The sequence below is a fragment of the Talpa europaea genome (genome assembly GCF_964194135.1).
Source record: "Talpa europaea genome assembly, chromosome: 4".
NCBI classification, from domain to species: domain Eukaryota; kingdom Metazoa; phylum Chordata; class Mammalia; order Eulipotyphla; family Talpidae; genus Talpa; species Talpa europaea.
The window spans coordinates 90,967,422-90,978,291 of record NC_140070.1 but is presented as its reverse complement, the minus strand read 5'-3'; positions in this window follow the sequence as shown (position 1 = coordinate 90,978,291).

The following is a 10,870-nucleotide window of genomic DNA, read 5'->3' as shown; positions in this document are numbered from 1 at the left end:
GAAACACACTGCTGAGGGGAGCAGTGGGCGTGGCAGGAGAGGTCTGCATGCCATGTGGGACCCTCGTTGGCTGCCAGGATCAAACTGGTGCTGCAGAGGCTGCGGGCAGTTTTGCAGCCCATGTTCTCAACTGTTGTGCCACAGGGGAGGCCCTAATTATGGCAATTTTCAATCATTCTCTCAAACACATATCTTCACCTAGAACCTATCATGAATGTGTATGTAGGTAATCTAATATAGATCAGGGCCCCCCTGCTGGCCTAGGGGTTATGTCTCAGTGCGCTCTCAACTGCTATGGCCTGAGTTTGATTCCTGGCCAGGGAGCTAAACCACATAGCGCAGCAGACCTCTCCTATCTCACCCACTGCTCCCCTCAACAGTGTATTTCAGTAGATCTGACTGTTCTGCTCCCCACTCTGTCTCTGGTGAATCTTCTCACCCCCTCACCTCTGGCTTATACCCCAGTTGTTATATGCATAAATAAAAATAAATCTTTAAAAATAATCTAATACTGATTTTTGTTTTCTTGGCAAGTAATATATCCTTACCAATTATTTCAAGTGCTTTCCCATCACTGATTGCATAAAGACTATAGCAAAATATTTTACACAAATATAACCATAATTTTTAATTAAAAATAGTATTCAACTTAGAAAGCATGATGGGGTAGTCTTTCCCCAAAGATCTTATCTAGAATTTGAGGGACATTGTGGTTTGTGAGTCTTCCTTTCTTGTAACTGTCAGTAGCCTCATGTGGCAATGGAAAGAATATAATGTCTACTACCTATTAATGCCTATATATCTGATTGTTTACTTTTAACAGTTCAATCATAAGCCAGAGGCCAGAATTAAGTAGATTTTTATTTTTAGACCCAGACTGATCTATGACATGTTTGCTGGTTAAGAAGCAGTAATGAAGGTTATTTAGCCCACATTGCTTCAGGAAACAGGTTTAGCACTCCATAAATCCTATGCTTCACCTTATTTATACCACTCACAATGAGCAACCTTTATTCTGTTCATCTACTTGGAGTCTAATTTAATTTACTGAAGAGTGTGCATTACTCACTCAACCTTAACTTGGACTTGATTCAACTATACTATTGTAAGCTAATTGTGCTGTGTTGGCTCTGAAGCTGATAATGATGTTCAGTGACAGGTCTAACAAATTTTCGATTACCATGTCCAATTATTTTTTGTGCTTCTACTTATCAGTGAGCCAAACACTTTATTCACTCAAGTTTTTGACAAAGAGTATGGGATGAGATGATTCATTAGGGAGACTCCCAGGACAGGTCTTGCACTCAAGATGCTATTAAACCACTCCCTCTTTGTAAATATTAGAATGTAGCTCTGTTGTAGAAAATGTAGTTCTTAAGTTTGTATCTAGAAACAGATTACCCAACATGCTGATATTTGCTATATGTGTCAACAATTAATATTTGTGGCTTATGACTTCATAAGTCAAAGCACAGTTATTTAAAAAGTAAGTGGAGTCGATTATTGTTTGTTTTGTAATTGACTCATTTTTAATGCTATAGTTATCAATGTCATACAATTATAAAGAAAAGGATTTAAAAATAATGTGAATATTACTGCTTTCAGTTAGGTTTCTATTATTGTCCATAGATGATATTAACAGTAAAATTTACTCATAAAATTTTAGGAAAGCAGAAGAACGTTTATTAAAATATCATTTTAGATTATATCATTACATAAAAACAAGTTCATGTTATTTCTATAAATCTAAAAGTTTGATGAGATACTGAAAGGAGATTAAGTAGAAAAAACAAAAGCAAAAAACAAAAACAGTGGATGGTGACAATTTCTTGGAAATAATCTAAATATCAAATACAAGCTTATTAGCCTGATAAAACAAGGTAAAAATAAATCTGCGGTAGTTAGGGTCCCTTCTTTTTTTTTTAATCTTCCTTATCAAGAAGAAAGTATTTGAATAATACTGACATTATCATTATAAGCACTTTGGGTTTTATGTTACTTAATAATCAGCTGTAGTGTTGATGGCACCAGCTCTCAGAGCTTGTGGTGGATGGATACTTGGTTCATTATTGGGTATATCTATCCAGTACCACAATGGAAAAAATGATGCATGATACATCCAAAAGTATCTTAGTATACCTATTTGCTAAAAAGCAATCTATTTATTTTTCCCTTTTCCTATTTATTTATTTATTTATTTATTTGAAAATATTTATTTATTTATTTATACAAGCACTGGGTACATTCAGAAACGCGGGTGGGTGAGAGAATACACCAAAGACAGAGTGGGGAACAGAACAGGCAGACTGACGGATGATGAAGTACACTGCTGAGGGGAGCAGCAGGCGGCAGGAGAGGTCTGCGCGCCGTGTGGGACCCTTGCCCAGTGGCCAGTGATTGAACTGGAGCTGCAGAGGCTGTAGGCAGCTTTGCAACCCAGCACTCAACTGCTTCGCCACGGGGAAGGCCCTGCTAAAAGGCAATTTAAAAATCAATCCCACATTGGTCAAAATATGATGGTTTATAAGTCACTGTGAAGTATTGGTATTGTTGTTCTTGGGGGAACATGTAACTGATGTATTACTATTAGTGATATGATACTTCTATCATAATTAGTGACACATATTTTATTAGATTGCATACTAGTTTGCTTTAAACTTTTCATTCTTTAAATATCTACCTACAACTGTGCCCAATCATTGAATTTACAAGACTGAAGCATTTGTAATCTTCCAGGAAAAGTATGATTTAAAATTAATGTTCCATTCCAGAGATTTGTAATCTAACTTTGTAATTTAAGAGCTAGTTCTGATCCAGAGTTCTGGAATCATCCCTTGTAATGGAAACTGGTGTGTCTATTCCCATTCCTTCTTCCCAGGCACTTTCTTCTAACTGCTGTCCCTGTTGCTTTCTAATAGCTCACATGTGACCCTGCACAGATGCACAGGGTGCAAAGATGCACAGGGTGCACAGATGACCCTGAGGTTTCCAGGTGAGCCCCACTCTGTGGTACAATTCATGCTCTATACCTTCCTGTGGGGTCAGGCTGAAACTTATTTCCATGACAGGACCACATATGTACTTAGCTTTCTTCCCTTGCCTGCTCTGCTTGCCTCCTTCCCTTACTTCTGAGAGCATATCTACAATAAACCACTTCAGGTTGTACTTTAAGGGAACCCAACCTGGTACTCCAGATCAGATACAGTTAAGGTTTAGTAATTCTGATGAATTTTATGATGATGCATAAATAATGATGACTTATGTATTTGACAGTAGTAATGAGCAGAGTATTTTAGACATAATTTTCCGTAGGCATCTGGGAACCTAGTTTCTGTGATTGCTATTAAGATTTTTCTTTCTTAGAGCATGAAAATGAGTCCAAATATTTAAGGGACTCTTTTAATATAATAATGTATCTTTTTGACCACTGGCTGCTGCATAAAAAAGTGAAAAACAAAACAAAACAAAACAAAACAAAACCCGTAGAGGCTAAATGCTTTGAAAGTATTCTTTATACTGTGGTTTTCTTGATGTGAGCTGCAGACTAAGCATTTAACTTCTCTGTGGTTTATGTAACTCACTGGGAAAAAGTGACAATGATGATAAATAACTAAAATCAACCCTGGATATGCTATGTATTGGCCATTATTTAAAAATTCACTTGTTTGATTATTTTGACAATCTCATGGCAAATAGTTATCTTCATCATAGAGACAAAGAAATTGAGGATGAAATTTGAAATATTTTCCTCAGTAGTGCATATCTTTTAAGTAAGGAAGGAGGAATTCAAGCCTGGATATATTGGATTCCTTAGCTGAGGCATTCCCCACTGCGACATTTTACCTTTTGATATGTTTTAAATGCCCTGAGAGACCAATTAAGCTAACAGAGGTGCTGGAATAGGCCTTGGTTGGGACAGGAGGACAGATGGGAGCAATAATTGACTTGCTCTCATGATTCCTTATTTTCACACTATCTTTTTTGCTTTTCTGCTGGGGAAAAAAAAGCTATTTTTAACTCTAGCTGGAGTAATGTTTGCAAAATTTTCATTATTATAATAGTTTTGTATTGCTCTTACAATAAATTACCATAAAGTTTGTGCCTAAAAGTATAAATTATTAATCTCTATTTTTATAGGTTAGAAGTTGGACATCTCATTGGGCTAAAATTAAGTTTTCAAGGGCTAGGAAACAGTGTCCTTGCATTTTGCAGCTGATAGAACCACACATATCCTTCAGTTGAAGGTCCTCTTCCTTCAGGTTCAAAGTCAATCAACTCTTTTTTTTTATCTTGACAACATTAAAAAATATTCCTGTTTTCAAAGACCCATGCAATGAGACTAATGATCACTCAGATAATGCAGAACAATCTCTAAATCTGAAGATCTAGCCTGAATTATATCTTTAATTCCATTTGCCATGTCACAGCTTCCATGGATGAGAGCATGGATATCTTTAGAGCGGGCATTTTTCTGCTTAGCAAAGAAATGTGTTAATAATTTTCATCAGTGTGTGTGTATATATATATATATATATATATATATATATATATATATATATATTTCCCCCCCCCCAAAATAATAAGGATACCTATTTTTTAGAAGGATCTTTTTTCTTACCCATTTTTCCCCCTAGTGTTTCCTTTTCTAAACCTACTTTTCCTTGGTAAATTTGGAAAAAGCAATTATGAGAATTCCAAGCTTGATTACAGTGGCAACCAAAAGAATACTTTTTTGTTCTTTCCAGGACAAAGTCCCTTAAGGAAGCAAAACCCAAGGAAAGAACCAGGATACATGACTCAATAGTCTTTTGACCATGACTCAATCAAGGACAGCAACTGTAAGTACATCCAGTGTCTAGGACCTCTTAAGTATATAGTTTGATTGAACTCTGATATATAAATCATATATTTGATCTCATATTTATATGACCTCATTTCTTATCTTCTGTACAAGATCCCTGAAGAGTTCAAATTTTTCCTCCAATATGAATCTGGTTTGGCCACGTTCTATTACAAAGGGTTAATTTGTTTGCCTGAGATTTATAAATTATTGCCTTGAGTTGAAGACCTCATTACCAGGTCATCTGAGAGGTGAACATTCACATTACTCTGAGACTTGATTCTATTTGGTCATATTCCACTTTATTTTGTAGTTGCAAAAATGTAAATTATTGTGCCGCTGTATTGTCTCCTTATTTGCTCTGTTTTTCTACAATAGCCATTTTGACCTGAGTATAGGTCTCTAAATTTCTTCCTTTAACTCATTTAGCTCCTAAAATTTGGTTATTTTTCCTCACTCAGTTCAATAGATTCTCTTTCAGATAATTCTGCCATGTGCCTCCTCCTGTAGGAATATTTGAAGTAGTGTTTTTTCTTGACCTTAATTTTTTCCATAAAAATTATGTATTGTTATCTACATATTAGCGTTCTGTGGTTGATAGTTTTTGATAGCATTTATGATGATTATATTATTTTACATCCCTATAAACTACTATAATTTGTTCCCCAACTATTATAGCTATTATTTTGCTATAAATTAGCCATTATTTTATTTACTTAATTTTGATTAAGGTATTTCTATTAATAGTGTAAAGGTCTTTTTTTTCTTTCAAAATTAAATCTATCCATGATGAATTTTCTTTTTTGCTTTTTTCTTTGTTTTTTCAAATAGTGCTACTTTTATATACTTTTTGATTTGTATGTATACATGTGGAGGGAGAGAGAATCTGATTATCTAACAGTGTTTATAATCACTATTTTCTTTAAATTGCTCCCTAGCTTTTTGGTTGCAGTTTTTGTGATCCTTATGTAGTTTAATATATTTATTTCAGAAGTATTGTCTTCTAAGTCTATATTAGGGTATTTTATAATTTTGTGGTTGTTGTTTTCTTTTTACTTATTATTTTTCACCATAATGGAAGTATATTGAAAAGAAAACTTAGACAAATTATTGAGATGAAATGCCAAATCCTCAAAAAATTCAAATATTGTCTCAAATGTATAGACTTGATATTTAAAAATGGAGGTGTACATCTGTTTGTCCCTGACTCATTTTATTTTATTTTTTTAAAAGAGATTCATCTTTATTACTTTATTTTTTAATTTTATTTTTATATTCCCCATACAATTGCAACCCCCTTATTTTGACCCCAATCCCTCCTTTCCCCGACCCCCACCCCCCAGAGATTGTCTCTGGTTCATAGTTGTTTGTTGATTTTGATTTTTACTTTCTTATAGTTATTCTTTTTTCCTGGTCTCTTGTTTAAGTTTTCTAGATTCCTGCTATGAGTGAGACCATCCGGTATGTTTTCTTTTTCTTTCTGGCTTATTTCCCTGACTCATTTTAAATGAGAGACACTTCGGTTAATATTTGATATAACAATGGTGACAACAACAAAATAGCTGTAGCAGGAAGAATCTGAACATTGTCCCCACAATTTGTAACTGGTAGGAATTCTTTCTCCTTGAAAGCCAATGAGAACTGTGACTATAATGGGATATCACTCCTGTGATTAAACCACCACGCATAGCCAAGATGAAAGTATTTAGCAGGTGTAATTAAAGCTCATAATTGTCTGGCTTTAAGTTAATCATAAAGAGATTGTCGTGGGAGGTCCTGACTAAATGAGATGAGCTCTTTTTCAAAGGACTCAGAAGTTGGAGATGGAAGAAGTCAGGAAATAAAAAGCAGAAGATTCACTTCTGCGGAGGAACCCCTTATCATGGAGGGTTAACATGACAGGGACTGGGGGCAGCTTCTAATCGCTGGGGGCGCCAGTCTCCCAACCACAAGGAACTGAATTCTGCTAGTGAGGTGTGAGCTTAGAGCAGAGCCTTAGACTCAGACGAGATTGAGCTGATACCATGTTTTCCTCTGGGAGGCCTTTTGCAGAGGCCAACTCATCTGTGTCCAAACGATGCCACATAGGACCCATGAGATAATAAATTTGTGTTGTTTAGCCACTAAGTTTGTGGTGATTTGTTATACAGCTTTGAATAGTTAAGTAGCTAGCACTTATTTACCTCTTTTTCTGTGCCAGGCTCTGTGCAATGTGTACTAGATAATTTTATTTAATATGCATAACAACGTTATGAAACAGGAACTATTTTCAAAATTTTACAGAGGAGAAAAATTTAGTCTTAGGTTAAAACACTTGGTGCATGCTGCAGGTGGGTTGAGAAATCTGGGATTTGAATTTAAGCTTTAATCCCTTCCCTAGACTATGATCTTTAATGTAAAATGTTCTACAGAGATAATGTAAGTCAGTTTTGTTCTGATTACCACCTGTTCAAATACTGTCTTTATCTTGTGCATATCCAACAGAATGTGACAAATATTAGAGAATAAACAGCCTTTGATGAAATTCATTTTTCTAGATGATTTCTCCAAAAGACTTTCTATGAATACCTTACCAATTTTAGAAGGTCTTCTGAAAATCATTTCTTTTTAAAAAGTTATCTAATTGCTATTTTACCTAGAAGAAGAACAATCTATTTCCATCTATCAGGTAGCAATGAGAAGTCATTATCTTGCACTCTTCTTTAATTAACATCAATCCTGATTAGTCAGAATAAATTAGGCTTTTTGTCTTTTTCCATAGTTGTGATTCTTCTGGTATAGGAACCATTCAATTATGTGTTATCACTTATAAAAAATGTCAGCATAATTATACTACTGTATTTCAAATTTTACTATTACATATTTCAGTGTTAAAATGTAATTTTGTTTCTCTTTTTTTCTTAAAATATGGAAAAGTAATGGTCTATAAAATTTGTTCATATCAACACAAAATACACAAGTTTTAATAAGACAGGGATTTTTAAAGTTGTTATTCATGGTAATATGCAGTGATCACAATAGTAAAAATACCAGGGTTCCTAATTTACTGTTACTGCAAATGGAGGATGCAGTGAATGATGTAGAATTATTCTGACTAGAATGTAAAATATAACTTTGAAAATTCAAATTGATAGTTTGGCATGTCTATATGGAAATTACAATATATTTTCATCGTTTAAAACATTATTTTTCATTCTTATTTATTCAGTGGTATGCATACATTGAGATATTTACTCTTTTGTTTGCTTTATCATCAAAATAACCCCCTCTCCCCTGTTGTGATCACTAAAAATTAAGTAAAATAAATGCATTTAAATTTTTTTTTGATGTGATGGAAGTGAACATACCGGTCCTGTGTTACCTAAGTAAATGGCACTAAAATGGAAATAATTACTTCCTGCTTCCTAGATGAGCTGAATACAAGTAAACATCACAGTGCTCCTGCCCTATCATAAAAGTATTGTTCCCTGGATTAGGACTCAGACAACCAATCAATTTGAGCAAAAAAAAATAGCCAAAAAAACCCCCCAAAAAACAAAAAAACCTATACTCTAAAATGCTTTGAAAAGAAAACTTTATTTTCTGGTCATATCTTTTGAGGTCAGAGCTCCTAAACAAAGGGGATTTCCAGCAGAGGTCAGGGTACAAACAAATAGTGATTTGCTACCCTGGGCAGCTCTTGTAAATTACTCTACCTATTGTGGTTGCAGTTTTCCTTCTGTACTTTCTTTGCTTTCACATTATCATCAGCTCAGCGTTTCTACAGTGACTTATCAACTAAAATCTACCTCCTTTTTTTTTCTAGAAATAGACCTGATATTATTTTTCTCTGAGAATTTTAGGTTGTGCTCTTTTTTGGTGGCATTTATTTGGTATTTCTAAGGTTAACTGGTCATGTTCAAAATGAAAACAACAGAACAATCTTCATCTTTCTTGAGTTAGTAATGTTACAGATCATAGACTTTGCCCAGGAGAAACCAAGTTCTTTATTTGCAACTAAAATGATTTTTATTGGAATCATTTGCTCTGTTTCCATTATTTGACATGGATTTCATAAAAAAATAATGTATTGTCTGAACACTGCAGCCTTGCTAAAGATAAAGCAATCTTAAAGTACTGTCTTTTCTGCCCTAATTAAATAGAAATGATTTACAAATAAAATCAGGCAGGGGAAGGGAAGAATGTCTTTGCTGATTTTATATTAATCTACTAATAAATTCTTAATTCTTCTATTAACATAGAAAAGATGAAAATGTCAGAGTTATTGTAGAAATTTTAATATCAAGAACAAAACAAGCAATGTACTTTAAAAAAAGACATATTGTAATACAGTCTAAAGCTTGAGTCATTAATTTATTATCTTTGGTAAGCAATTTAGTATAATGACCATAGGGAATTTAGAAATTCACTTACTTTAAATAAATCAAGATTTGTTAAGCACATGCTTTGTACTTTGTTAACTAGGCTATTGCATTTCAAATGAACTAATTAAGTTATATATGTCACACACATATAACATTTTCACCATAGTTTTATAACTAATTATAGGAAACCCAACAGGAAACTTTGACTGTATATGCAATAGTTTCAAAACAAACGAGACTTGTTTCTGCCCCTGTGCCTAACACAGTGTCTCCCACAGCATTTGGCATGTGTTTGTTCAGCAGAAATGAGCTTATCTCCAAGAGTGGGGTATCTTCTTAGCATCTAATCTAACATCGAAGCATTAATTAATAACAAATGCTGACTAAATATTTATTTCCAAATAAATGTGGCAGTATCTTCTGAATTTTGAGCATAATGTTTTTTTTTTTTACAATCTTATTTTAATCTTCCTGAAATTATAAGGTGTGTTAAAAAGAAAATTCCAGGTGGCAGGAATTAGAAAGTATGTGTTAATTTTGAAGGGGAGACTGCTAATGAAGAAATCTTTATGAGCTCATAAATCAGTGCTTTACAAAATTGTTGTCTAACACCATCTGCATTGGAACTACTTGCATTGCCGGCCCATTCTGGACTGTAAAATCTGAATATTTGGGGAGAGGACTCAAAAACTTATCTTTTTCAGGACCCATAGGTGAAAGGGTAAAGTCTTGCTACTCCAGGTGTGGTTTAAAAATAAACAGCATTTACTTATACCTGGGAGCTTGTTGTGACTTCTCAACAAGGCCTGCCCCAGATCTGCTGTACTAGAAGATCCATTTGACAAGGTCCCCAGGGGGTTTAAACGCACTTGTGGAATCACTACCTGGAGTTTCAGATCTACCATACTGTTTTAAATTATAGATTGAACCACATGCCTAAGGATTCATTTATCAATTTCTATTATCACTCTATTCTCACTCTATTTCCTGCAGAAATTAGATAAAGATTACCTATTTTTCAACTTTGTACTCATGAGAATGGGATTATACTATAATTATCTTTTTCACTAGGCTCTGATTTTCAAGTAGACAGCAACAGTATCTTTTCATCTTTTATGTCCAACAGCTAATGTTACACAGAGTAAGTATTTAAATATTGAATGCATAAATGAAACCTACACTCACCATTACATTTAGCCAGTCTTGCTCTTTTGTGCCTCTGAAGTCACTAGCCCCCAAACCCTTATTTCAATGGACTTTTAACATCTTAGTAAGCATGAATATATAGGAGTTAGAGCCCAGGATGGTAAGTGGGCACAGGGTGGGAGAAGCAGGTATCAAAAAAAACCTCTCATTTCTAGTCTCAAGGCCACATTTTCAAATAACTCACCAGAAATCTGAACTGTGGATAACTTACTTGATATATATTACTTTGCAATTATATCGATCGATCAATCTTTCTGATGCTTTTATTTTATTGTCTTGTATATGTCGTCCCAGAAGAATTGTGCCTTTCTGAAGATAAGATAAAGTTATTTCTCATTATTCACAGTTGTTAATGTTTTATAAAATCACTGCAAACACTGAATTAAGGGATACTAAACAATTGCTCTAGGGGAAATGCAGGATTAGGGAAGCTTTGCTCACAACATTTTCATCAACTAAT